The 23,725-nt window shown below is 41.4% G+C and overlaps 1 long non-coding RNA gene across 1 annotated transcript; it reads left to right on the top strand.

The window, feature by feature from the left end:
• The first annotated feature begins 1,353 nt into the window (after positions 1–1,353).
• Positions 1,354–23,725, top strand: LOC114162074 (uncharacterized). The gene is made up of 3 exons (XR_003599129.1): positions 1,354–1,366; positions 20,451–20,455; positions 21,170–23,725. It is a non-coding gene; the product is annotated as an uncharacterized LOC114162074 (long non-coding RNA).

The raw sequence follows: 23,725 nt of genomic DNA, 5'->3' as shown, positions 1-23,725 counted from the left end.
GAAATGACTTTTCGGTTTATCTTTATTGAACAAAATGTACAAAAAAGGTTTTGTACGGAGCCCCTAAGGGGACATGGAGAGAAAAAAAAGGAAAGAAATCCCGACTTATTATCTCGAGATCCCGACTTATTATCTCGAGATCCCGACTTATTATCTCGAGATCCCGACTTATTATCTCGAGATCCCGACATCAGTACATAACGACCTAATCACAGTGATGGAGGACACCCACCCATGGGGTAGATATATAGATTTTTATTTCGAGCTTGGGCTTGAGTATAAACACATTAAATCAGTGCTTGACAGCAGACATGGATTTAGTATTAGTGAGAGACATCTGAAGAGAGTTTTCAGAGCGCGGGGACTCATTCGGCGCAAGTCCTTTTCCGACTTGGCAGTTTTGGTAGAATTCATTAATAACCAGCTACAGTCCTCTGGACAGCTTCACGGTTACCGATGGATGTACGCTAAATTGCATGTGCATGATATCCTCCTCTGGGACATCTCTGGACCGCAGAAAATGATATAAGTCGTCCTCCATAATCAATGTAGACACACTCCCCCACGTTTACCGCATAAAAACATGCCTTTCCCCCCAAAAAAAGTAACTCGCGATTTTTCAGAAATGTCGCGGGATCTCGAGATAATAAGTCGGGATAATAAGTCGGGATCTCGAGATAATAAGTCGGGATCTCGGGATCTCGAGATAATAAGTCGGGATAATAAGTCGGGATCTCGAGATAATAAGTCGGGATCTCGAGATAATAAGTCGGGATAATAAGTTGGGATCTCGAGATAATAAGTCGGGATCTCGAGATAATAAGTCGGGATCTCGAGATAATAAGTCGGGATTTCTTTCCTTTTTTTTTCCTCTCCATGTCCCCTGTTGTTGCGCAACACCCCCCCCCTCCTTTCTGTCTCTACTCTCTCACTCTCGTACTTCCTCTTCTGAGAGGGGAGATGTGCTACCAGCTCTCCGTCTAACGGGTCCGTTGAGTTTCCTAAATCTGCTGGGATTTACCCTGTCCAGAACTGAAGTAAACTCTGTTTAAGCTGGTTTCGAGAAACGATTCGCCTGGTTATCTGACGGCCTACATCCAGGTGTCCCACCCTTCTTCCCCCTGTGAATTAGCCAGACTGAGCAGCCTACAGCCAACTAGTTTCACAGAGCACACCTGTTAACGGTCGCTCGTTCTCTATTTTGCAACTTGCATTTGTTATTGAACCAGGTAGGTTTTAGTGACTCGGTCGAGTCCCAAGGATGTTGTTTTAAATATGGGCTACCAGCAACCTAAAAACATTTTCCACTTTTTCCTCTCCAGAATCAAACATCATAGCTATTTTACAACCATCAAAGAACTTTAAGGTGACTCATTAACTGAATGTCCACAACATCTTTTAGATTTTCTTTATGCTAAATATTTTATTAGTAAGGCATTTTTGCAAGGGTCAGTACAGCTTAATTCAGTAGCAGAAATAATCAAATAAGTAAAATCAGTCATCTAGTCTATCTTTCCCTACTGCTGACACTGAGTACTAAAAAAGGGAACCTTTGAGAGAGACGGACGGAGTTTGGCGTCTCGAACCCCAGACCTGGCACGACGACGAAGAAGGTGTGGCAGCAGGAGGAAGATGTTGATCGGCGAAGGCCAGGATCTCCGCAGGTCCGATGAGCTTCTTCTCCGCATGGATGCTGAGGTCACACAGGACTTGGTGCTGGCAGGAAAAAAGGCACCAGTTCTTCTTCCTTGTCTTTGTCTTCATCTTTGTCTTTGGGGTCTGAACCCAGCCGATGAGAGAAGTGCGATTCGAAGCCACAGATTGTGGGCCAGACGGGTTGGTCTCCATGAGCGGGACAGTCGTCGGCTCCGTGGCCCCGGCTCTTCTTCAGCTGCAGAGTTCTTTGTCCATCTCGATCTTGGCTCGAAGCTGCCCGGAGGATCCAACGAACGGTTCCTCTTTTGCACCCACCTTATATAGGGTTCATCTGTCTGCTTAGACAGATGATCTCATATCCGTCACTGTCTTAAGAGACATCATGTCATGATGTCTGTGCCAATGTCTCAGGGCTGCTCAACCTCCTGTTTCCATATAAGGTGCTGATCATCTCGGCTCTCCTGTTAGTTCCCCTTTTTCCCTTCCTGTCACCTTTCACCTACCATCTACCTCCAACATATCAGTGATGTTTAATTGCAGTTTTATAACCTTTTACACCATTTCAAGTTCAATGTCAAAATCACATTTATATCACATTTATTTTCTTTAGCTTCTCTGATTTAGCATTCATTTATAATTTTATAACCATAACTTATATCACATTTATTTTCTTCAGCTTCTCTGATCTATCATTCATTTATGATTTTATAACCATAACTTATTAGTTACTCTTATTATGATCTTAATGTGAGTTATTACAGATGTTTTTCTGAAAAGAAACCAAGAATAATACATGATTCTAATTATTTGATACCAAAGTTACCTTTGCTTGTTTTTCTTATAAGTGTTCTCACAAATATAAGTGTAAGTATTATTACAAGTAAATCAATATTAATATAAGTATTTTACTTTGAATCTTATCAAATTACTCAAAATGTTTAGATTTAATTTTTTAAAACTTTCATGCTTTAAAATAGTCTCAGCTATTTTTATAAATCTGCAGGCTGGAAACTTCCTCTTTTTCCAGGAAACCTGCTTTTCCTGTTTAATGAATCTCTCTGACTGACTATGATTTTTTATGATTAGATAGAAAAAAGTAGAATTAAAGCAAAGTTTGCATGAGACAAAAACAACACACACAACCAGATTTATTTTATTGACACTTAAGTCTACTGTTGGGCCTTGATATCACTTGAGTGATTCATTTTAAAGATAACTTTATTTATTATTACTGTTAAACTAACTTTATTGACACTTAAGTCTACTGCTGGGCCCTGATGTCACTTAAGTGATTCATTTTAAAGATAACTTTATTTATTATTACTGTTAAACTAAAATCTCCAGCATGGGGAAGTGGGATGAGCTCGGATTTTCTTGACACCCCTTAGGGGCTCCGTAGTTTTGCATTAAAGAACAGCACATCAAGAACAAAAACAAGACTGCCTGTTGATGGTGGACACACTCCTGCTAATCTGCTAATGCTAATAGCAGTGCTAAGTTTTTGCATTTAGCACTTTGACTGTTTTGTAAAATCTTAGTTCGATAAAATTTGACGTCTGCATTGACGTTTTGGTCGACGGCTGTTAAGAATTGTTCAAGTTATAAGACGTTTATATTCAAGCTCTTATTTTGAAGTGGGTTCACAAAGTTTAATTTCCTCTCCTTATGTTGTTTTTTTTCCCCCCAAAAAACTTTATTCAGCAAATGGCTCATATACAACAAACTAATGAGGAGAAAACTATAGCACTTACATGAACAACCAACCAGGGTGTTAATTAAATAAATGAATGCAAAAAAATTCATATATGTATATGAACAGTTTTGAGTGACTCTACATTTTCTGCTTGTGTAACTTAGTGAGTATCAACTTGGTTGAATTTAGTGCTTTAGCGTTAGCTTCTTAGCATTAGCGGAACTAATGTTTATGATTAGGGCTTTAAGGTTAACGCAGCTAGTCATTTTAGTTAGCGGTGCCCACTGCTGCCAACAGTTGATCAGCTAAAGCTCCGAAAAGATCACTCGAGCTTGAGGATGTAATGTTTGGAAGGTTATAAATCCACGAAGAAAAACCTCAAAGAAGGAACAAAGGAGAAAAAGATCTGTAACATAAAGAGGAAGAAACCTTGCAGCTGATGACGTCCACAGAGAGCTCAACTGTAAAAAGTTCTTACAGCTTCCTGAGGCACTTTAGATGTGATGCATCTCGATGTATTAAGAAGTAATCTGCTTCAAAAACAAAATATGGCCGGCCGCAGATTTTTTTTTTTTTTCAGTGATATGATTTTCTACAACTTCAAGCGCTAAATATTTAAATTATATTCTACGTGTCAACAGTAAACGATAATTCTCTAAACCATCTGCAAAATCCAGCACATGGACTTCTAATAAATGCATAGATTGTGGATTGGAATGTTCGAAACTGGAGGATGTATATTTTATTTTTAAAAAATATGTTCTTCGCTAGAGTTATTACCATGTCATTACAGGATAATATGAAACAGTCTGTGAAAAGATCAATCTACTCCACTTCCTCACTGAGGTACCACTGTCGTCTAAAGAAATGAGCCAGGAGGCGGGTGTTAGCGCTGTCAATCACATTCATGCACATGCTGCAAAATGTGCTAAGGCTGGAGAAACAACTCAGCGTTACAGGAAAACTGTTTAGCCACCATCATCGTTGGCTATGCTAACTAGCCTTGGAATTCAAAACAGGCGAGTGCAAACAACTGGTCATGATTGACAGCACTAAGACCCGCCTCCTGGCTCTGATTGGTTGTTTCTAGTTAGCACTGGAAGATTGCAGAGGAGCTTGATTTCTTTTCAAAGATTATCTCTCATGATACTGTCATGGTTTTGAATTTTTTTTCCCATAAAAGTTACATACTGCAGCTTTAAAAATGTGTAATGAATTGTGGAGAAGGCGATGAAATGGCCGAACATATGTGAGAGATCTGATCTGGCCACACAACCAGCCTCACATAGGCATAATGCAATCCATCACCACCCCAACGTCCGACCAGATCTGTCAGTTTTTACAAATCAGCCGGCCTCTCCAGCAGATGCCTATCAACGCGACGACTCCCTTGACCCTGAAAAAGTTCGGCCTCAGAATGCCTCCCGCATCCACGGGACAAATTACACCCTATGCGAATGAATTCAAGTCCATTAAAAAACCTCATCGACATCTGCCGCCGGGCCCCGCTTGTCTTGGCCCTTCTCCAGCCGGACGCCTCTTCAATTTAACTCCAATTTGGAGTTGGTGCGTGTTGGCTGACAGTTCGAAGCTTCTCAGTGGGATGCTGATGAGCGCGTTTCACTGCCGCTGAAGAAAAGTCATTCTCTCATCTGGACAGCGTTGCAAATTGCGTAAAAGCCCGTCTGATCAAGGTAATGGCTTGTGAAGGAATGAGATTAGCTCTCGTCGTGTGACTCCTGAAGGTGTGAATGGGAAGGTGGGGTCAGCAGCACGACCTTGTTGCACCAGTGGGAGGAGGAGGGGGCGGCTCGGAAAGTAATTAGGCCTCACATATGGGCAGCATCACAGCGAAGGCAGTGAAGGGAAAGCCACGTCGAAGACGTTTACCGTCAGAGGTGAGGCTGTCGATGCAAGCTGAGAATAATGCTCTCAGCTCAGTTAGACGTGAGACGGAAACAGAACAACATGAAGGAGGTTTGTAGATGTTTGCTGTCAGTTTGAAAGGAGAAGTGACTCAGGAGATGAAAGTAGGTGGGAGGTTCCTCACTAAACCATCTATAGATGATCGATACTGAAGTCTCTAATGCCGCTCAACCTCATGTCAGTGGTTCCTGGTGCAGAGCCACCATAGGCGACAATTTCTCCAAAATGCTGCATCCATAAGCGCTCCCTTAGTAGGCGGGGCTTGTCACTCTAACACAATAAGACGCCGACATCTCTGATGGCTGATAGATGATGAGTGCTTGCAACATGGCTGAACTAGGAACATAATCTCATGTAACTGTTTACATCCGTCGCTCCATTTGTTATGTTATACAGAGCTGTGTTCTTCATGGTGTTAAAGCAGAAACCACAAAGATTTCTGCTGTTTTAAAATTTATTTATTTTTTAACTTTACAATGAAAATAAGAAACAAATAGTCTTCTAACATGCTAAGTTTTGTATTGGTTGCTTCATTGCATAATTTTTTGCCCAGGCTTATTTTTGCCTTAAGTTATACATCGTGACAGACTCTGTGTAGACATACCATGTCTCTTCTGTGCTTGTGTTACTTGTAAATTAACTACCACTCATTTACAGCATCAACAGGTCAGCTCATTTGTGACCCTGAGCTAATTTGCACAGGTTTCGGTAGATTACTTTGGTCATTACAGAAATGAGCTGCCTCTGTCTGCGCTCATAAATCAGAGCAATGTTAGAAGATCCCGAAGAAAACCAACCTCCTCCATCAGATCCTGTTAAACTCACTGCAGGGCTGTTTGGCTTTGATGATTGGCATATGTAGAAACAGGTTGTGTTTTTTTTTTTTACGTGAACCAGAACATGACGAAGTGAAACACAAATCTAGTAAAACTCCTCTAGACTAGAGAAAAAATATCAAGGAATGTCTTAATGAATCACAAAGTTTATTTAATTTGCGATCAGAGATATCAGGTCGGTTACCGTTCTCTTTAACATCAGCTCCAATTCTCTTTCCATCCTCTCACTGCGTTTAATACTCTGCGTTCAGAGATGTGCTGTTAGTTGTACTTTAAAGTAGTGCACTTGTTCCTCTTCACGTGAGAAAACATTGCTGGGTAGGGGGAGGGGAAAAAGCCTCCTGTGTTCCTCTGCGTTTGATGGCGGCAGAACAGATGTGAGAGCCGGATGGTACCAGCAGATCTCTGCCAGGGACCTGCTCTTTGTTTGGAGAGGCGTCTGGCTCCCACCGGAAAGATTTTGAAACTGTCCCGCACACATGACAATACAACATCTTAGGTACAGCAAGTTTGGTCATACAATGTGCAGGAGCAGCACACCACAGACGAACCGATTTCACTCAGCAACATTCAGATGTCAGGCGAGAAATTTAGCAAAACCTCTGGAGATCAAACAAGAGTTCAGAGTATACAAACGTCTTTGCTCGATGAGCGTAAGGAGGAGAAACAACTTATTGTTACAGAAAGAGCCGTTTCTTAGTATATGGGTAGACATGCTAACTGGCCTCAGCATTCATAACAGGCTCTGCTAGCTAGCTGTAGCTTAGCAAAGAGCAAGGAGACGGGAGAGGGAGGATGAGCAAGGCCACACTAGATTGTGACTGACAGCAGTAAGACCCACCTCCTGGCTCTGATTGGTTGTTTTTAGTTAGCACAGGGAGAAGTGGGAGGAGTTTGATTTTCTTCACAGATTATCGATACTGACAGTTTCAACAAATATGTAAAAGACAAAATACATATCACTATCTAAAGTATTATGGTCCTATTTGGATACATAATTTCACATTACCTCCGGGGGTTGATCCCACAACCTGCCAGTGCACTGATGGTGCCCTGGGCCCCTGGCTCTGCTGGGGCATGGTGGGCCCTTGGGCCTTGGATCTCTGGGACCTTGGCTGGATCTGCTGGGTGGTTCCCCCACGGCTCTCCTTGGCTCTCCTTTGGGGGCGTGCAGTTGTCCCTACGGTGGTCCTCGCAGTGCTACGGTGCTCTGGGGGACCTTTGGATGCCTGTGGTTCCGATCTTCCTCATGTCTGCCGCTATTCAGGTGTTAACAGATGTACTCTATATTGTGCTGTGGTTGTCAGCATTAAATATATCTTGTGTTAATTGTACTTTTCTGTGACGTTGTTGTTAAATCCAGATGTTTTCTGCAGGTGCAGAAGCAGACTCCCAGAGTGTTGTCTCTATATTTTCTCCCATTCTTTTTTCCTGCCCCTTTCTTGTCAGTCTGCGTGTTCATTACATTTGAAAGAAACACAAAGTACTTTCTAATAAAGTTTTATATATTATTATATGTATATCAAGTGGAGCATTATCATTTTCACTGTAATGCTCCACTTGTGAAAGTAAATCTGTCTTTTCTGCTGAAATTGTACAGATCAGAGCACAATAGAAGTGGTCAGACATGCTGTGCATTTGTTTTTCTGCACCTGGCAGCTGCGTACTTTCCCTCTTCAATCCTTCAGAAGCTAAACAGTGGAAACTGTTTCACTTATTTAAATGATTGTAAAACCTTGTAAACACCATAATTGTTTATTTTGCCTAAATCTAGAACAGCAAATGAGTGTATTTGCTTCCTAGCTTGACTTTGCGTTGCACACAGATCGTTGGAAAGGATGACTGACGCAGTGATAACAAAGCTAATTTACAAGTAGATAAGCAGAAGAAAAGTGACTGCAATTGAGTCAGATAATCAGAGAGTACTATGGCTATGTTGTACTTTTTTGTATTTTTAGTGGACATTTTCATGAACCAAAAGTCAAAAAGCAGGATTGGAGTTTTAAGGTGGCGGTGCCAGCCTTCCCCCCACCCCCTGGAATAGTCACCAAGCTTTAGCTATACAAATAACAATGGCTTTGTCAATCAGGAACAGCTTTCAATAACTTCTCTTTGTACTTTCTCTTGAGTTAATTAAAGAAAGCCTATCTTTTATTTGTTCGGTAATTGCCAATGTTGAAACAGCAATAACGTGCCTCTAAGGCATAAAGGAAAACGATGGACCTCATTGACGCCACCTTGTCTGTTCCTTTCCAAACGGCAAAGCAACTTGTCAAGCTTTGTTACTCCCACAGCAAGGCACGGCGTTCTTCTATAGACTGTGACAGTCATTCCCTGCCCAAGCACACGCAATCTATTCGGGGATTGGGATTATAATTATCTGACACATGCTTTAAGTCACCATTATGGAGGGCAAGCTCATTTTTTACCACCAACTCACAGGAGCCGTCACATTGGAATTTCATATTTTAATGCATTTTTTAGGGGATGGATTTTGTGTAATGAATCAACAAGAATTAGTGGAGTATTAATTATAAATTCAACCTCTGTATGAAGCCCATAAAGGTTTGTAAAAAAAACAACCAGCATCATGAAGACTGAGGAAGACAGCGGGCAGAACTTTAATAAAGACAGTAGCTGCGTTTCCATTACAAATGTGAGCACATCTTTGTCAATATTCTGGTAATGTAAAAAAAATAAATAAATGAATAATTCACAATTGCTGTGTTTCCATTACACAAGAAATGAAGTTGAAAATCACACGCAAATAAGTTTGTTCACGCAGTGCATCATTAAAAATCATGGCAGCGACTGATGTGAACAGTTCCATGAGATATAGTCATAATTCAGAGCTCATCATCTGTCAGCCATCAGAGGAGATGGCTGACAGACGACGTCTTGTTCAGGCGTTGGGATGCCAGAAACACGTAAATACAAAGGCACTAGTGTTAAAATCTATGTAATTAAATGTGATTAATTAATCAAAATTAAGGCATCTAAAGTCCCCCCCCCAAAAAAAGTCCAAAAATGTTGATGAAATATAAATAATTGTAAAAGAAACTGTAACTGAATTAACAGCTACACTAACGTTAATTCTTTAGCGCAGGACTAAAAGCTGTTTGTCTCTGAGGCGGTGATGTTCCGTCTGACTTTGAGTGAATAAGGAAAGAATCAGAGCACATCTACTCCATATAGTCACGCTTGAATGTTCTTATCCCCTGGATTTCGCAGCCTGCTGGATGTCATTGGGGTTTCCTGTTTTCATCTGTGCGAGGGGCTTGTTCAGCTTTGTTCTGTGAAGAGTTATTTAGAAATGACCACAGTGGAGCTGTAAGAAAAAAAGCGAAGCATCGAGTAGTTTTCAGACCATCAAAGTATTCTTCGTTAGAAGCCTGTAGATATTCACTGCAAACAAGACGCTGCACGCCTTGCTTTGGGGATTTATATCACAGGAAAAACAACCTTGACATGATGGAGGAAAGGATCTGTTATTAGATGGTAAAAAAAAAAAAAAAAAAAGACAACTCCCACTACAAGAGTGTTGTGGATAGAACTCGTCTACATCTAGTGGAAATTGCTGAAACATGTGTTTGTAGGCATCTGAATGCCTCCGCTTGTAAATACACGCCACTCGTCTCTGGATGCTTCTAATACAAGACTCGTTTACACACAGCGATGGCTGCGCGGAGTGGCGTGTCCCAACGAAGCACACGGGCAGCGGAGGGAGAACAAGCATCAGTAATTGTTGTTAGGGGCGGTGGGACGGGGAGCCGCAGCGAAGGGCCCTCCGCCTGATTGTGTCACTTTTCCTGAACGTGATTATTCTTCAGCCTCATCCCACGCTGGCGGCACCGTGCATAGACACCTGCTAAAGCTGTTATTGCTTGTCCTTCGGCTGAGCACGCCGCCTTGGTGCTTCTGTTCTGAAAGGAGGAAGAGAAAAAAGAAAACGGGAAATCTGGAGTCCAGCCTGGGCGGTTTTATCAGGAAGGCGTCCTGGGGGATGAGTTATCTAAGCGCCGCGTGTGAGAAACACTGACATTAATCTTTAATTAAGGCCTTTACAATTTTTGGACAACGAGGCTGACACTATGAAAGTCACTGTGGGAGACGTGTATCTACGGTTTGCGTTGGTGGAGCAGCGTGGCCCGGTTTGGACGGCTTTCCACCCAATTGGGATGCTTTTCACAACATTTGGCGGGTTTTTAGAAATGCTTCAGAGAAAAAGTCTTTTGAAATACTGTAGTTGTCGCTGTGTGGCAGAAAAGCAGAAAACGTTTAATAAAATCTCTAGAATCTTTCAAAGAATCGCCACAAAAAAAACTCAAGTCTCACTTCCTTCAATGGGTCAAGTCCTTTGTAGTCCAGATTGGATCTGGTTTATTTGAAGTTGGGCAGGTTTTACATCATTTCCAGGATGGAAACTGTGAGTCCGATGTAGCGGCTCTGTTGGGAAGCGGACCTGACTGTCTTCTGTTGAGCTTGTTTTGTTTCATTAAGCTCCAGCTTTTTGTCGAAATTCCAGTTATATGAATACGGGGCAGGACACGTAGCAAACGAATGAATGCGGTGGTCATTACCTGATACCAGGTGTGTCAAAAAGGAATCAGCTGCATTTTATTGCAACATATCCCTTGCTCATATTTATTTTTGTTTTAACTGGGATTTTATTGGCCTTTTGAATCCAGCGCCTTGTTCTATCCTTTGCTTCGTACGAAGGGTTTGGACCCTGAGCTATTGAGAAATGATTGCTTCCTGGAGGCGTACCTCACCAACTAATTATAAAGTCTTAGAAAAGGCGGACATTAAAAAAACCCCAATCAAAATAAATATTGGATTTTTTCACTTGTTTTATCCTAATTAGAGTGATCTTGGGCAGTGGGTACAGCGTTACAGTGAATTAAAAAAAGATATCTGACACTATGACAGTCACTGTCTAAGTCCAGATATAAATCAAGCTGAAAATCTGTTAGAACTTGAAAACTGCTCCTCACAACCTGCGTTTCCATGACAAATAAATAAAAAAACAACACAATTCTGCAATTGCTGTGTTTCCATTAAATAAGAATCACAGTTAAAATCACAGGTAAATAAGTTTGTTCACGCTACAAGTCATAAAAAAAAACTTGCCGCGCCATTATCCTCCAACAACTTCCTGTCTTCTTCTTCGTGGCTTACGCCAACGGCAACATCCGGTTGTTGGTCATGTGACACGTGTGACATGAAACAAACACATTTGGATACGGCCCAAAACAAATCCACCATTCAAGAGCAAAACTTTTCATCGAAAAACGCAAGTTTTTTCAAAATTGTAATGTTTCCATTAATCAAATTTATTTTTGTAATTTCAAGTTGCGCAGTTAATGGCTAATGCTACAAATGTTGCCAGTCCAATCTGACCACGATTGAGCTAATATGCAAAAAGCTGGGATTCTATTAAGTACTTGCTTAGGTTGGCTGAGTAGAAAAGAACTCCACACTTTAAACACGTATTTGTTTCTAAATTTCCAATTTAAAAGTTTGCGGCTGTTAAATGGCTAGAGAAGCTCCTGACGTGTTAAAATCGATACATCGGGAGCTTCTTTAAAATAAATAAATCGCTGATGCTTTGTAAATGGCTGCACATCTTCTGTCTGAGGATCCAAGTGATAGACCTGCTGGCAGACGCTGGCGCTCTGTTCCAGCTTGTGCCGTGTTTTGACAGCTGCTGCCTGTGTGATGTTCCACAAAACGTCCCCGAGACGCAGACCTGCTTCAGTCTGGCGGAAGGCTCACATGGAAACAGACAAACCTCTGGTGAGACGAAACGAGACTTGGGTAATTATTTTGATTACCCCTCCCACTAGCTCCCAGTTGGATAAAAGCATTGCAAATCTGAAAGCGAGGGCTTTTTGGGAGGCGGTGGGGACTGGCGAAGAAAAGATGGAGGAAAGGTGGTGGCTCTTCTCCCTGCGGTGGGATCCGCTCGCTGGCAGCAGAGAGAGAGACAGACGGGAGGGTGTTGGCAGAGACTGGGGGAAGGGGGAGTGAAGGGGTCTTACCTTTGTGAAGACAAGCAATTGGGAACTATTAAAGTGATTCGCTGTAGGGGCTATTCGCTTTGAGACGAAAGACGACTTCAACTTTGCTTGCGGCGCCATTCCTTTCATCCGGCTTCTGTAGGAAGATCCTGGGAATGCCACAGGGATGAGGTGACGGGGCGTGCCGTGTTCGATGACATGCCAGGAACTAAAAGGAATCTGGACGTTGTTTCTACCAAACAGCTGCAGCTGCTCCTGACGCCACCATCTCAAAACGTTTTCCATGTTAATGTGACCTAATCATGTTTAAAATAACTGAAATAATAATGCATGAATTAAAATTCTTGTTTGAATGACGTCTGTCAGCATCCCACCACTCTACATCACAATATTTGCCTAACCTTTCATGTTCTAGTCCATCAGATTTTGGTATTTTATATTTTTATTATGTATTTTTATTTGGCACACAGTGCTATTTTATAGCTAATTCAAATTACTGTGCTACCTTCAGTTGGTATAAAAATGCCATAAATATCAACTATGACTTCAAAGAAATTCCACATCATAATTTACACCTTAAAAACTGTCATGAGGTGCGGTGAGTGGTGGTGAGGCAGACGCAGCAGACCCAGTATGAGATGATTATGGTGATTTAATGGTGAAAATAGGCTCAAATAAATTCTAAAGTCCACAAAACCTGGCAGCACAGTTGAGCGGAAAGCTAAGGCTCAGCACTGGTAGCAACAGGCTACACGCATGGACAAGACACATTGACAAGGACCCGACAGAGACGCTGAGACACAGGTGGCATTAAATACACAGAGGGTAATCACAGAAACGAGACACACCTGGGAATGATCAAGGGGAGACAGGACAGCACAGGGACACAGAAAACTCAAAATAAACACAGATAAAAACACATATCACGACAAAAACTCCTGTTTCTTTCTGAAACTCCGCCTTCAGGAATTTATCACAGCATCTCTTTAACAAAATTTTTACAAGCGTTACACTGAGACGTACCTCCTGTGATGAGATCAGCAGATGCTCAGTTCCACCAGGTGTTTACTGATTGCTTCTGGCTAGTCTGAAGGAGCTGAGTGGGGCACGGTAGATCTGTGAGGGGGAAACGCAACACGAGGAGGAGCTATGTCCTCAAAGACGGAGCTAGGTCCAACCAGACATTTTGTGTACACCTGAATGGTTGCCATGGGAGATTAAAGGATTTCGCAAACATGCATGAAAGAATCACGGCAACACTTCAGATTAGTTTTTGATGAGGGAATACCATCACTTTCCCTGTAAAAGAAGTTCTGATATGCTTTTTCTAAGTCTACTTACAAAGAACTACATACAATTTTTTGAGAATTCCTGTGTGTGGTTGCATTTTCCAGCATGTGACATTCTGCGCTTGTGAAAATGTCTCCGTACTCCGCTGCTTTCCTCCCATCTGGCCAAAATGATGATGACTGAACGCCTGGTGTGCTTTCATCCTGACCCTCAGCCGTTTTCATCCCAGTGTTGGTGGTTAAGAACACATCCCTTTCATTTCTCATTAGAGGGCCCGTTCGATACCCGCTGGCTCCGGCTGGCTCCGGTGTCTTGGCACCCATAGCGACTGGCGCCTCATCAAACCGAGAGCTGCCGTTCTCTGAGGGGCCGCCCTCCATCACCGCCAGACACACAATCATAAGTCTTTGGCCAGGTTATTATGAGTCATTCATCTTCCGCTCCCGCTTCATTTCACCAGGCCTTCTTTTTTTATTCCCTCAGCTTTGCTACTTTTAATTCCTCCAACTTGTTTTCAGCCCCCTTCAGAACGCCACCGTTAGCTCCACGTCTTGGCCCGGGTTCTGGAAGTGCCACGAACAACACAGCAGCACATAATCGACACAATCAAAGGCCATTGAAAGACTCTGATGCCGCGCTGACGCCGTGCTGCGCTTGAACCAGAAGAAACGGCGTTTCTTCCCGTCGCTGCAAGAACTCAAACAGGCCACGCTTATTGTTCGTCTGATTTTCAGCAGCTCCTCGGGAGACCGAGAGCAAACGAGTGAGGATTAAAGTCCCTCTGCAGAGACGGACTGCAAGAGACGAGGGAGGTTGGATCAAAAAGGCAAATGAGGAACTCCATATTTCTGCAAGGTACCATGGGAGTTTCCCTCACTTGGCCGTTCACAGGTTATTGATTGGCCAGTATCTTCCTGCTGTGCAACGGGCAGCTCCTCTTATAAGGGATGTTTTTTTTCTTCCCCCCTTTTCTTTTCTTTTTTCTTTGTCACCTGACTCTTCCTTGTGCGCCACAGTGCGGATTGGTCACGGTTTGGGAGGAGCAGAGCTTCCATGCAGCCCACTTTCCGTTTGGTTCTGGATGACTTTGAAGGACGGGAGGCGGAGGGAAGACCGGAACGAAACCATCAGGGTCTCGGAAGCGTCTCTGTGCGAAGGCTCTCCATTATCAAAAGTAGGCATAATTAAGCATGAAACCAATTCATACTGTTCCTCCACTCAACTCGTGTGAAATGTGCTTCTTCTTTTTTCTTTTTTTCTGCTGCCCCGATATTGATGCCCAGTGTATTAAATGATCTGAAGCCTTTTGGTTTGAAATTCTGTTCTTATCTGATTGGATTTATGTCCTGCTGGGTCATTCGGAGCCATCTGAGGCAAATGTTACCTATAGATCAGAAAAATAGCGTTCATTAAAAAAAATGAGTGATGTTGAGAATTATCTATCGTACCTTCTTTTTGTCTTCGTGTTGGTTTTACTGTTCTGTCATTAGTGTCTGATTGAAGTGTTTGGATCATGTGTTTAAACACTCATATACCAATACGTCTGTGTGTAATTGGGATCCATACAAACTCGGATAACTAATCCGAGTTTGTATGGACTTGCACTTATACTGTTATTAGAAGATAGCAAATATACGAATGGTTCCTATGAAAATTCAAATAAAAATATATTTTTTTAAAAGTTCAGAATTTTTCATAATAGCTTTAATTTCAACACAGAAATGAATTGGGGATTAATGTATGTTGGGACGCAGGTGGACGTCTGAGGCTGAACTTGGTGGTGAACTGCGTAGATAACGATACTCTGCTTGTGTTTGCCTGTTTCATCCCTGTGAGTTTTGCTCAAAAAGGTGGTGAAGTTTCAAGTGCAACATGATGCTGAAATTCTCCAAAGTTTCCAAGAGGCTTCATCATAAACTGAGTGACAGCATTGTTCTCCTTTTGCTCTCTGTTCAGGGCAGCCTAGCTTTCTCCCACATCTCTGGGCAGCATTGTCCATACAGAGCTGTGTTTTCATTGGTCCTGAGTGCAGAGATATGTTTCGATACTGGCAATATGGCTTTCTGCCCAAGGTAGTATGGCCTGAGGGCGCCACGAGGCAGATGGAAAGGAGAAATGTTTGCCATCAGTTGGGCCCTTATTGCTTACCTGCATGGATTTGGGCGCCCCTTTGTGCTGAACATGAGCACATTACCCACAGCCTAGTGACTATGACTCATAACTTCTGATTTGTTGCTAAATGAAAGACGTTTTTCTGGGGGTTTTGTCAAGATCCTAGACTGCATTCAAAATCCTGAATACTTAGACTGGTCAGATCTCAGTTTAATAATTCAACATTGAAGACATTCAAATAACTGGACATAACTGAAATTACTGTACATCCTTACTTCATAGATGACATTCACTAGAAAGATACCAGGGGAAAAAAAACAGCATGATTGGAGGCCTTCATGTCTGCAGGAATACTTTTCAGTTTCTTGGGATGAGTTTCAGAACTTTTATTGTTTTTAGGGCACTATTACCAACGTAAACACGCCACCAGCGCTGCATTGTGTGCCTGTACTGAATGACAGTAACCATGTGAATGAGCGGTGGTGGCGCCCCGCGCTGACTAACTGCACCTAGTTGCTCTTACACCTAAAATAAAACAATCATTTACATTTGACTTCCTTCGTGTTGAAAGAAAACATTGTCTAACGTGTTGTATTTAATATTATTTTCTGGGGTCCTGTCCGGGTTCGGATAGCGGATGCGGCCACCTAAGCAGAGAGGCCCAGACTTCCCTCTCACCGGTCACTTGGGCCAGTTCTTCTGGGTGTTGAGGTTATTGCAAAGTAAGATAAATCAGGTAGTTGATCAGGTTTGCGGATAATTCTCTTTGAATCTTTGAGGCCTGTTTTTTCTGTGATCTGGTTTTAAGAGAACATACAAATCATCATATCTTCTTCCTTTTTTAAAAAAAAAAATATTTCTGTGTTGTCGTCATCCAAAACCTTAAAACAGTTTCAGAATCAGTAAATAAGTGAAAATGTTCCTATGCAGGTTTTGTTGTGGCCAGTCACATTTGAGACTTTCTAACCGACGCATTGTTTCGGTTCAACCAAACACAAATTTCCTTTCTTTATGAGCTAACTGCTAAAACCGGCGAAACTTTAACATTTCACTGTGATTATTAAAACATGATTTGTTAAACCTTTAATCAACATATAAAAAGAAATCTTTAGTTTTTTTTGTTTATCTATCTGTGCAATTAACCTCGTCAACACAGGATGTGTTTGTTGCCTATAGCAACGTTCACTGTAAATACCCTCTGCGTCAGTCGCTTCAGTCGCTGTATCAAAGTCAGGAGTTCATTTCGGGGCTTCCGGGTTTTACCAGGAACTGTATTTTACCAGGAACTGTATTTTACCAGGAACTGTATTGAATCTTATGTAAAAATGACTCACTCCTGATTTTATTCCATCATCACCATGTGATGACACCAGAACCTCCCATCTCTCGGATCCGTTTCACGGCTGCAGAAGGTGAGCTTAGTGTTTCCCACACTGTCCCGACCGGTCGCAGCGCCGTGGAGACGTGCGAGCTCTCAGCCCTGAACCGCAGTGAACCGCAGGTTTCTCTGTTGCTGCTGACATTGGTGAACATTTCTGAGCTTTTGACAAATTCCCGTTTTGTGAGAGAGGGAAAAGGACTACTGCAATTGAATTTTTCAATTAACCACTGAGTAAGGCTAAAATTGGACCTTGAACTATTTTGCTTGTTTTCATTTTTAGCTACAACTAGACATATATCCTTCTGTATGTTTTTATCATCTCACCAAAAACATTAACGATGAAAAGAAACTGTTCAAACTAAAATGTGAGACCAAATAATTAAACAGGACTATTTTTTTTTCTTTCTAGGAAATATATTTTTCTAAAAATAAAGAAGTAAAGGTAACAATGTGAGATAAATTTGTTTCTGTGTGGAGGCTGCAGCTGCTTGTACAGTCATATTTAGTAAATTAGAATATGTCATCCACTGAGGCTCATTGGTCAGATTAAACGTACCTTTTGAAAATTGACAACATTTAAGCATGTATTAATCATACTTTTTATTAAACCCATATTAAAATTACATATATATATATTTTTGTTATTCGTCTGATGTTATATTCTAATTTTAAATGTTGTGTTTTAATTAACTGTAAGAGGAAAATCATCACAGTTAACAGAAATAAAGGCTTTCACACATCCATCTGTGTAAACCATGTATGCAATGTGGATACAATTCCTGGGAGTAATGGACTTTTTAAGAATATTCAGATTTATTAAATGGGTTGGAAATTCTTCCCTAGTCTCACGTTGTAGCTGAATGCCTAGCAAAGTGCATTCAGTTGAAAAATGCTCTCACTCTTTAAAGTTCCTATTGGAACGACAAAGATACCTCACCAGCCTCGTCCATAAAATTGATTATATTTAATCAAAGACACATTGGTATGGATCAAAATGTTGTTTAACTTGCCAACTAACTATTTAGCTCGATGCTAAGGATTTAGTTTGCTAGCTAGTGACATTACAAATGCCACCCCACAGATTTCAGTGGCTTTTTTGTGTTAAATAGTTAAACTCTACATATCTACGTACAAATTAAATTAAATTTTTGTTAATCAGGACTTAAATATTGCATCCCTTCCACAGCACACGGTCAGATATGTCTTAGCAGGAAGCACAAGGCAGTTTTAATGATGTCTGAGTTCCACATAGGAGAATCTCCTGCTGTTTTACACGCTGATTTATTATCAAGGTTTACTGGGGGACTAAAAGAGACTCAGCCATTTTGAAGTTCATCCGTCTTTTACATTTGTAATTTTCATGCTGCGAGACGTAAAAATGGCCGCTGTGAAAAACGTCAGTCATCGTTGTCAATCTGGATTGTAGGGTGCCTGAGATCTGAATGTTTCAGCAGAGTGAAAGTGAGTGAGTTTCATTCTGTCTTCTCTCTGACCTTGAACTCGTGGTCCCCAACGGTACGCTGCTGGAATACTGTTACACAGAGTGATAATGAGTCCTTGCTTGTCTTTGTGAGTGTTTTTCTGATCCTGCTAAATAGTTGAAACAAAAAACAGCATTCTCTACATGGGCAGTGTTATGTAAAGTTTTCTGTTTTGAGGTTTACATCATGTCATAATTTTATTCCCTCACCAAAAACATATCAATCAAGTGTTGGCTTGATTCTTTCATGCATGTTTGAGAAATCCTTTAGTCTCCCATTGCAACTATTCAGCTGTGCAAATTGACTTGGTGAGTCTAGCTCCGCCTTTGAGGACAAAGCTGTTGCATGGAGTTTGCATGGAGAACATGTAAACTCCATGTTTGCATGCAGACCACATGGAGTTTGCATGGAGAACATGTAAACTCCATGTTTGCATGCAAACCACATGGAGTTTGCATGGAGAACATGTAAACTCCATGTTTGCATGCAAACCACATGGAGTTTGCATGGAGAACATGTAAACTCCATGTTTGCATGCAAACCACATGGAGTTTGCATGGAGAACATGTAAACTCCATGTTTGCATGCAAACCACATGGAGTTTGCATGGAGAACATGCAAACTCCATGCAGAGAAATACCAGGATGGGATTCAAACCCAGGACCTTCTCGCTGCAAGGTCATTTCACTCCCCTTCCCGGCTGTTATTCATTTCCTCTTTTGCCTCGACCCAGTCCTTTCCCTTGCTGCACCCACTCACCTGTCATTAGCTCTTCTGGTTCCTTTGTTGACAAAGGCATAAGCTTGAAAAGCCGACCCAAAACACTAGTTTCAGTTTGGGGCACAAAAACAACAACAAAGGAAAACCAGAATCCTTCATCGTGACTGGACTGCAAACAAACAAACAAAATCAAACACCGGAAAGAAATCCTTAAAAGGACAGAAACGTGAAAACCAGGTATGAGTTTAAGGACAGTATTTAGTTCTACGGTTTTCTGTAGTGAGTGTAAATTTTTCTTGGATTAAACATTTCTAACCGTGTTGGACGTTATTCTGTGGCGCTCATGCTGTTATACACACAGGTTAAACATCTACTCACCACGTCAACCTCTATGTAGAGTCTGGCTGAACAATAAAACACCGGTAGCAGATAAACAGCATCATCAACAACACTGCTGTTATCTGGCAGTTGCACTTTTTAAGAGAAAATATGACCCCACTTTTGGCAAATACACAAACAGCAATACAGTATCCCTCCGGCATGATCTTCACACGTTCATTAAGGATGCAGTAGAAAAAAATAACCCAGAAGGAATATGAATACTGACATAAATAATGTATGATTTTTTTTTTTTTTTTTTTTTGCTTTTAGCTACAGCAAGATGTTAGTTCTGGAGGCTGTGAGTTTAAAGGAGATTTAAATGCCATTAATCTCTTTTTTTATTATTATTATGAAAATGCAGATCATAGCTACTGCTAACTCTGAGGTAAAACATTTCTAGGCAAAGACAGCCCGACAATATTTCTGATTTACGGTCATGTAAACAGGACATTCAACACCTGACACAAATTCAATACGTCGCCTTCCGACCGGCGTGCGCCGACAAACACGACGCCAAGTCGGCCTTCATTCCTTTTAATCTAGTTCCGTTTGAAATCTATTACATACAGTACAACAGTTTGAAATGATACGTGTAAAAAAATATATGTCATCTTACAATACAGTACCAGTCAGAGAACAAAAGGAAAAGGAAAAAAAAAAGAAAGAGGGAGGGAAACAAGTTCTCGACGCTGTCGCTTCAGGTAGCAGGACGAAACCTGCTGCAACGTAGCTTAAACACACACACATATTTAATAAATTTGAATATTCCGATGAGGCAAGTCAAATTAAAAGTAAAGTTTGAAAGTAACATTTTAATAACAATTAAACACACTTTTCATTAAGCCCACATTCCCGTGTGAACGCTGTTCCTTTTTTTTTTTTATTGGTTTAGCATAATAATCTAATCTTAAATGTTTTCATGTAGCTGTAAGCAGAAAATCATAATTAACACAGTCTGTGTGTGGGTAATCAAAATATGTTTCACCTAGTGAAATAAATAAACTTTTTAATAATATTCAAATCTGCTGAATATTAAAAAACTCATTAATTTCAGGGGTTTTTTTATTTAATAGCACAGCTGAAGAGATTAAATTTTTTTCAGCGTGCAGTCAGGGTAGGAAGCGACTGTGGCCTGGTCTTGCAAAGCTTCCACATGTCAGTGTGCCTCTGGGCAAGGCACTTAACCACAAGTTCCCTACTGTGTATTGGTGCATGAGTGTGTGTTTGCTCATAAATGTGACTCTGGTGTAAACCTCTTTCAGTGGTTGAAATGATTAGAGAAGCACTATAGAGAAAAAAAAATCACAATTGGGTGCACACATCCAAATTCATTCTAGTTTTTCTGTAATCACGAAAACTATGCACACCAGCTCAAATATATAAATACATTGTTTGGTTGAACGTCCCAGCATACTTTTTGTACCCATCAACAAACATAATATCATAACTATGGTTGGATAATTGACCAATCAGGACTGATGTCAGCCTTAGAGTAGCTGACTTTCACACTCAGGGGCAACCTTCTCCAGCGCACCCTGGTGGCCGTGGCCTGAAGAAAGTCAACAAAACCATATCATCCGCGATCCAGACATCCCCAAAGCAGACTCCCGCATTTCAACCACGACCAGCACAACACCACAAACAGGACCTGTGACCAGGGGCAGCCCGGAAAGAACTTTCATACAGAGTTACTCAGAATTTTGAGATTCTTACTAAGTGATCGCTGTGGTGGTAGATTAACTAATTTAAACCCCTGCTCTACTGATGATTGGTCAGAGAGATGGTGTGTGGATCGCCTTGTTTATTTTTTACTCAACTGAAACACACTGAATTCCACAACACATCAACATGCAAAGATTTTCAAAGTCAAGCTAGCATAACTGACCTACTTCCTTTAGTATATATTTTCTAAATTAAACTTTGACCTAAAACTAACCCTGTTATCTATTTGTCATATTGTTGACAATTAGTAGCAAAACACAGCATCCCTTTCACTTTTATACATCATGCGTACATTTAAGATTTAGCACAATATGTTAACAGTTTGATACCTAAACCAATGGTAGTCATCATCGGAGGATAGTTTTTTGCTCTCTAGCAGGAAGCTGGAGGGCAAAAAACTTGATTATTGGAACACATTTAATTCCATTACTTATGGTTGATATGTCTATTTGAGCCTGTATGTTCAAACTTTATAGATCAGAATGAACACACATCAAATTCAAATCAAGGACCCATTTTGTTCCATTTTTTTTAATCATTAAAGTGATAATTTGTATCTTTGTTTTTATTCAGACATAGACAAAAAAGAACAATTCAAACGCATTTTAAAAAAAATAAATTCTCTGACGTTCATGCCGACGATCTGACATATCGTGCAAACTCAGAAGCATGAAGCTTATCACAAATCTTGACATGTAAAAGGAGAGCTGTTTTAATCACTAATAACATTTTTCTTTTCTTTTTTTTTTTTTTTTGCCCATGCTTCACCGAACATGCTGCACTGGAAGAAAGCTCACGTTTGGAGCAACTCTGAACCAGACACCAATCATCACAGCTGTCAGCTTCACAACCAGCCTGGTTGCGTATCGGAAGGTCCTGGCCTCGTCTCACCGAGGTCTGCTGCTGCGCTTTTCTTCCTGACGAACACACCGGGGAGGGAACGATTTAAAATGTACGATTGAGTCGTGCGCAGGAGGCTCTGTGTGGACCGAGCTTTTCTAGCAGAGAGTGCTGTGCGCAGCAGTTTCCTGACATGCACTTGAGGAATTTATGCAGCTTTTGTTGTCATCCCCCCCGCAAGATGCAAATCTGGCTATAAATCTGCAGTGTGCAACTACATTTTGTTGGCATCTTATCTGAAATAAAGATCAAGACGGCTATTTTTCTTCCTGAAGTATCAGGAGAGCCGGTGCACTCGGACACAGGGAGGCTTTAATTCCTGCGGTAACAAGCCATGCAGTGACATTGTGTGTTAATAGCTAAATAAAGAACCGGCGGTCATGTAGAACGCCACGCGGGCGGCCCAGTTTAGATCAACACAACCTCGGCAGTAGGGATCCGATCGGCGCAGGTCATGGAGTCCTTCATTAATATGAAAACAATAGGCTCTGTCGGGAGGTGGTAGACTTTCTAATTTTATTTCAGAGACCACATGTCAGGAGGAGGGTAGGGGGGCTGGGATTTGAATTTGCAGAGTCCCGGTGCGAACCCCGGTCCGAGGCCTCGAGGGGAAAACACGGAGCAGGTGGAGCGACAGAGGAACGAAACCGTCACGGTTTCATTCCTCTGATGACTTGTTTCCCTGAAGAAAGCTGGTGTCATGTAAACATTTGCCTCTTTATTGCACCGAGTCATTTCAGCGTTCAAGCTAATCCATCATTAAACAACGCTCAGGAACGAGCTCCGGCTTCACAAACACAGAAAACGCTCCGCTGGCTTCGGCGGCGCGAGATGAGGAGTTCAAAGCTTTGTGTTTTAAGAGTTGAATATCTGATCATGTTAGAGCATCTGTCTTCAATCCATTTAGCTAAAAATACAGCTTTAAGTTAGCTAACAGATCTAGAGACCAACATTTCTGCATATTTGTCTTTTGCAAAATATCTTAATTGGATTGATTGGAGGAAGAGTGTCTGAAAATCAATCTTCAAGATTCTCAACTGGATTCAGTTCTGGCCTTTGACTGGACCATTTGATGTTTTAATCTGAATCTTTCTAGGAAAATGAACTAGAGTTTGATTAAAGTGGACAAAACAAGACTGGTTTCATTTTTGGAAACTATGTCAGCTTTGTGTTAGTCACCACTTCAGCTGACATCGACTGTCCAGATTCATAACGAGGGCTCCATTTTAAAATCCCAATCAAATTAGCTGAAGTTAGAGGTTGTACTGTGAGAAAACGTGAAGATCGGCGCATGCTGTCAGAGGCATAATAAATGTTTGCTCTGTTCAAGCGTACCGTGTAACCAGGTTCGCAAAGAGCAAGTTTTCCCCGAAAGCAGCTGCCGGTTGTGTGAGCTGAGAATAAAGATCACACAGGGGTAACTGTGGAACAGCTGCAGCACTGGAAGTTGGGGGAGCGCAACATCAGGGGGTGGAGAACCAATTGAGATCCTCTATAGCTCCAGGGGAAGACGTTGTTTTGCTGGTGTAGAGAGCGAGGCAAACACAGACCAATTTACTAGGAGGAAAAACTGTGTCGGAGAAGAAAAGGAAAAGAAAAAAAAGAAG

This window comes from Xiphophorus couchianus, chromosome 2 (genome assembly GCF_001444195.1).
Source record: "Xiphophorus couchianus chromosome 2, X_couchianus-1.0, whole genome shotgun sequence".
NCBI classification, from domain to species: Eukaryota; Metazoa; Chordata; class Actinopteri; order Cyprinodontiformes; family Poeciliidae; genus Xiphophorus; species Xiphophorus couchianus.
The sequence above is the reverse complement of the archived record's forward strand: the minus strand, read 5'-3'. Positions and strand labels throughout refer to the sequence as shown.